The sequence below is a fragment of the Cajanus cajan genome, chromosome 11, assembly GCF_000230855.2.
Source record: "Cajanus cajan strain Asha chromosome 11, NIPB_CcT2T_4, whole genome shotgun sequence".
Classification (NCBI taxonomy): Eukaryota; Viridiplantae; Streptophyta; class Magnoliopsida; order Fabales; family Fabaceae; genus Cajanus; species Cajanus cajan.
In genome coordinates, this window is record NC_138527.1 from 20,342,734 (window position 1) to 20,348,919 (window position 6,186).

The following is a 6,186-nucleotide window of genomic DNA, read 5'->3' on the forward strand; positions in this document are numbered from 1 at the left end:
TGACACAATACTAGAACAAATTCATTTTCCAACTCATCTGACTTTTGAGGATCAATTACTTTGCTGCATATGCCATTGAAAAACATACAAAGTCTAGTTATGACTTGTCTCACTTGTTTAGTTAAAATGTCACGTATAGTGATAAGAAGAAATTGTTGCATCAGTACATGACGATCATGAGATTTCAAGCCAACTAATTTCAAATCTTTCATTGATATTAGACTATTTACATTAGAAGAGTAATCGTACAACACTTTGACACCACGTAAGCACTCACAAAAACTTATTTTCTCCTTTTTTTACAATGTGTGACATGTTAAGGGCAAATATGTTCGCTTACCCTTAGATTGTGGACACAACTGTTGTTGAGAAGTGTGTCAATTACATTATCACATACATTTTTCTCAACATGCATGACATCAATGCAATGCCTAACATCAAGAGCTCTCCAATATGGAAGATCAAATAATATCGACCTCTTCTTCATATGTTTCTCTCTTTGGTTTTTTTTTTTTCCTTCTTGCCAAATACCACATTTAAATTCTTCACTCATGCATAAACTTGCTCACCAGTTAATGTAGTAGGAGTAATGTCATATTATTGAAATCCATTAAAAGCTTTCTTTAACCTTTGACATGGATGGTTAGGCTTAAGAAATCTTCGATGGCCAAGGTAAATTGTCTTCTTCCAATTAAGTAGTTGATGGCAATAAGTGTCATCTTCACATATAGGGCAAGTTTTATGCCCCTTAATACTATAGTTGCACAAGTTTTCATATGTTGAAAAGTCATTGATTGTGTAGAACAACATGGCACACAACCTAAAAAATTCATTTGAATACCCATCAAACACATCAATTCCCTTTTCCCACAACATCTTTAAGTCTTTAACCAATAGACTTAAATGGACATCAATGTCGTTTCTTAGTTGCCTTGGACCAGAAATCATCATAGACAACATTACATATTTGCGCTTCATGCACAACCATGAAGGTAAATTGTAAATAATTAGCAAAATAGACCATGCAATATGCTTAGTACTTAAGTTTCCAAACGAATTCATTCCATCTATAGCTAATCCAAATTTGACATTTCTTGGCTCCTTGCCAAAATTTGGAAATACAAAATAATTTTTTTCCACTACAAGCAATCTATTGAATGCCTAAGTTGCACATCACACTTCCTTTCATCTCCATGCCATCTCATTAGCTTTGCATCATCTAAATTAGCAAATAGATGCTTTAATCTCAAAACAAGTGACAAATACATTAAAAGCTTTGCTAGAGAACCCTTAATGCTCACATCATAATTAGAATCATCCTGCTTCTTTTTATATTGTGACAACCCACATCTTGGACACTAATGCAAACCTTCAAACTCACCATGATACAATATACAATCATTTGGACACACATGTATTTTCTTATAATCCAAATCCACGGGACACAACACCTTTTTTCACCTCGTAGTTATGACCGAGCAATGCGTTACCCTCTAGAAGCATTTCTTTTAGAAACTCTAACAATTCTATGAAACTTTTATCATTTTTTGCCTTTAGATTGAACAATCTCAATACCACAGACAATCTTGTGAATTTTGTGCAATTTGGATACATCGACTACTTTGAATCATTGCACAAAGTTTCATACATATGTGCTTGCTTGAATGATTTTGGACCTACATCACGAATCATATCCTTTAGACGATCATCCATATCTGCCTCTTGTGTAAAAGTTTGAGTTTGAGTTTCGACTGACACACTTGGAATGTCAATGTTGGTACCATGCCATATCCAACGTGTATAATTCTTAAGAAACCCGTGACATAGAAGATGTTCCCTTATAACATCAAGTTCAAGGCGAGTCGTATTACAACAATTAATACAAGGACAAAAAAAAACTTTCCATTCATATCATCATTAACATTGCGTAGTACATATTCAAGAAAATATTCCACTCTAGTCTTATATTGATCACTCATGTGTGACATACTTATCCAACTTTGATTCAATAACCAACTATTATCCATAACTTTTGTTCTTCATATAAAAAAAACATAGACCATGCATGTCAATCTCACTATTTTATACAAGGTATGACTGTATCCCATTTAATAAATAATAATTTTTCATGGTACTCATAAAAGTCAAAGAAGAAATATATAAATTTTAAACTATTAAAGGGTTTAAAATAGTAATGTTTAGTATTTAAACTATTTTATTTCTAATCAAATGTATTTATTAACTAATATTTCTAAACAATACTTTTCCAAATAATTTAATATTATATTAATTGATGAAAAAAAAAATCACCAAACTAGAAAAACAAACGTTATAAATTACTCATTTTGTTGGAAAGAAAAGAAAAAGGAAAAAAAATCAATATAAGCAAGAAAAAATCCAATACAAAAATTAAAATGAAACATACCGAATTGGGAGTTATAGCATGAGCAACAACAACATTATAGATTATATGTTCCAATATCAAGACCTAACCAATCACCAAGCAACACTGAAAAATAAAAGTAATCATTTTATTAAGTAATCCTAATCAAGAAACACAACAATTTATTTCATAATGATTAATGTAAATTAACTAACTTCACATTTAGAAATGCCATTGAGATAATAAAAGCAATATTAGTGTCATTTTGCAGTAAATAAACAACAATGGTACAAATTAGCTGATAGGATAAACTTACCTTCAATTTTTCTCAAATTACTAAAATACATGGACCTATTTTTAAAATGATATTAAAAATCACTATTTTTTGGGCTAGTGATACGTACATATATATAACGATTATTACTTATTTCAATTAGTAATTTTGCAAGATACAAGGATTCTTCTCATAAAGAATCTACCACTTTATTTTATTCCAAAACTCATAGACAAGTAAATAAAAATTAAAGTAGCAAAATCCAAAACACGTATAAAAAAGTAACTCATTTGAGTCTTATTTCAATTCATATTAAATGTTGAATTAATTAATAAATGGAAGATATTTATAATTTTTAACGTTGCGCATGGATAAACTATAATGTCATCCTTCATATAAACTATAATGTCATCATATTACACATCTTGGCAACATTAGTCCAATTACCATACTTAACAAAAGTATCACCTTTTCCAACATGGAATTTGAAATCATTCATCAATTTATTTTAGAAACGTGAAGCACTTAAAATATGCACTGGATTCAGATATTTATGGGACAACACCCAGACTTTGGCATTAGTGTACATAAAAAACTTGCATGCCATAAATATGATCAAAATATTCCAAGTCCCAATGTTGAGATCTGATAATGATATAAATATATAAAAAAATACATACTTTATTGAAAAAACGAGGTGGCTATATACTAAAAATCATTTGCTAGCAATCAAAATATAATTTCTACTATTGCAAAAAAAGCATGTTGTGTAGTGCAGCTACTTTTACAAAATATTGGAGTACTCTATTTCTAGCAACATTAGTATCACAATATCACAAGCTATATTAATAATAAAAGCTGGTTTAATGAAAATCATTAGTCCTCTACACATTGTTTCACTCTCACATTGTTTGCTTGGTAAACATTAAAAAATTATATGCAATTCATGACATTATTGTATATAAAATGAGAAATATAAAAGTTTTAAATAGTTTCACTCTAAATTGTAGCTAGCTAATAATAAATATAGCAAATCATGGATGAGATTTTTCTCATACCAGATATCAAGTCATCAAGGTATTGAACCAAAACTTTCAACCTCGATTACACAATTGATTTGTTTTTATTCATTCACCTATAAAATAACACTTAATAGTTTAAATTTTAGATATTAGTACAATTAATGGTTCAGTAAGCATCCTATCCAAAGCCCATGTACCTTCCCAACGGAGTAATTGTAATCACAACTCCAAGTCAATTGCAGAATGGGTGTTTCTCAATGAGAAGCAATTTTTTGGCACTTCCACTTGTCACTGGTATTACATATATATCCCTAATTTCAAATTTTGAAAATGAAATTCCATAATGTTTAAAACTCTAAACCTTGCAGCAAAAAGTGTAATATTATCAATTTCTTAACAAGAAATAGGAAGTGTAAACAAGAAATGCAAAATGTGACTAATTTTAAAAGTTGTAAACTTATTTACAATAATCTCACCACATAACTTTTAAAATCGACTTTCTAATAATTGATCTTAAAACCTCAATCTTAAAACTATTTTTTGCACTAGTAAAAAATATGCATCAAAATTTGAATAAGTGAGCATATGTAAATATGTCTATTTGTGTGTTTTTATATAACCATGTTATTAGTATTTGAAATGAAATATTTATTAATTTTGACGATCATTAATATCCATCAGGAAATATAGTAACTACTTTTAGTAGGGTCTTTCCTTCTAATTAAGATTATTTTATTTTTAAGACTCGAACTCAAAATCTTATTTAAAAAGATATCGAGTAAAGTACCATACTCGAACTAACCACACGTTGTTACTATGTATTAAATGACTTGGAAAAGATTTTGAACCATTACAATTTACAAATATATCAAAAAATATAGTATATTGCTTTTTATCCTCTTTTTTGTCAATTCCTCACTAATGGTTTTAATAATTTGTTGTTTAGTGTTTGTGCTTGATAAAATGATAAATTTCTAGAATAACCATTTAGGAAGAGAAATTTTGTTCTTTAAAGTACGAAGTTCTCACATAGAAAGTGCATAAAAAAAATTAAGTTAATAACCAACATGAAAATAAAGTAAGAAAATGAAAATAAAATAAAATATGAAATAAAAAAATTAGTACATGCATATACATATTAAATGAAATCAACATTTGTTAATCCTATTAGTACTGTCACTACTAGAAATATGTCATTTATCCAAAAAATTTTCATGCGAAAAAATATTTGTAAGAAATTATTACAAAAATTCTTACAAATATAAATTTCTAATAAATTATTACAAATATTTTTATAATTTTAAATTCACCGAAAATTTTTGCAAATTTTACTACAAAAATATTAATTATATAAAATTTTTGTTGCAAATAAAAATTTCTAAAAAATTTGTAGGATTTTTTTTTATTTTCCTACAAATTTTGTTTTAAATATAAATTTGCAAGTAATTTGTTTTTTTTTGTGAGTAATATTTCCTGCCAATTTTTTTTATAATTATTTTTATTAATTTAAAAATTGAAAATATTTTTGATTCCTCCACGTAAACACATTTCCGTCTTCCTTCACTGTAATGATTGCATTCATTTTTCTCATCCTCTTCGTTTCCGTCACATACACGCTCAAGCTCGTCTCCACCTTGACGCGCCTGCAACCACCTTCCCTTCGCCACTCACACCTTCTCCGTCAATGCCTCAGCCCTCCTCCGCCGCCAGTCCCGCCAAACCAACCCCGAGGACCCCACCGCCCTCTGCCACGTCGTCTTCGGCATAGCCGCCTCCGCCAAGCTCTGGAACTAGCGCAACAACTACATCAAGCTCTGGTACAGACCTAGGGAGATGCGCGGCGTCATCTGGCTTGACCAGAACATGACGCCGGAGCCCGACGAGGACTCTCTCCCGCCGGTGAGAATCTCCGGCGACACTGCCAGGTTCAAGTACACGAAGAGCAAGGGCACCGGTCGGCGATTAGGATCTCGCGGATCGTGTCGGACATGCTGCGGCTGGGGCTGAAGGACGTGCAGTGGTTCGTGATGGGCGACGATGACACCATTTTCATGACGGAGAACCTGATTCGCGTTCTGAGGAAATACGATCATAACCAGTTCTATTACATTGGAAGCTTATCGGAGTCCCACTTGCAGAACATTTTCTTTTCTCGTTCCGCATAACATCTGTTAGGGTTTTTGTTTTCTCTCCTTTTCCTAATTTTTCTCACCGCACAACACTTCATTTTTTGTGTGCTTTTGAATGTAGATTTGAAGTACCAACTCAATGAGATAGAAAACAATGCTTGTAATCTGAAAAATGTAAAAGCAGATGTTGGCTGGAGGTAAGATGTTGGTTGGATATGTGTCTTGTTTATTGATTGCATACCTTATTTTAAACCACATTTTTGTTTGTTAAGAGCTAGCTAGGATTTGATAGCTTGTGAAAGTGTGAATGCAGGGAGAGGAGTGACTGAACAAAGCATAAACAAGGGAGAGGAGTGTGTGCTTGTTATTATTGTGATG

At 31.1% G+C, this 6,186-nt stretch overlaps 1 pseudogene; it reads left to right on the forward strand.

Annotated features, from left to right (window-relative positions):
• The first annotated feature begins 5,137 nt into the window (after positions 1-5,137).
• On the forward strand, positions 5,138-5,980 carry LOC109793087 (uncharacterized; annotated as a pseudogene).
• Positions 5,981-6,186: the final 206 nt, after the last annotated feature.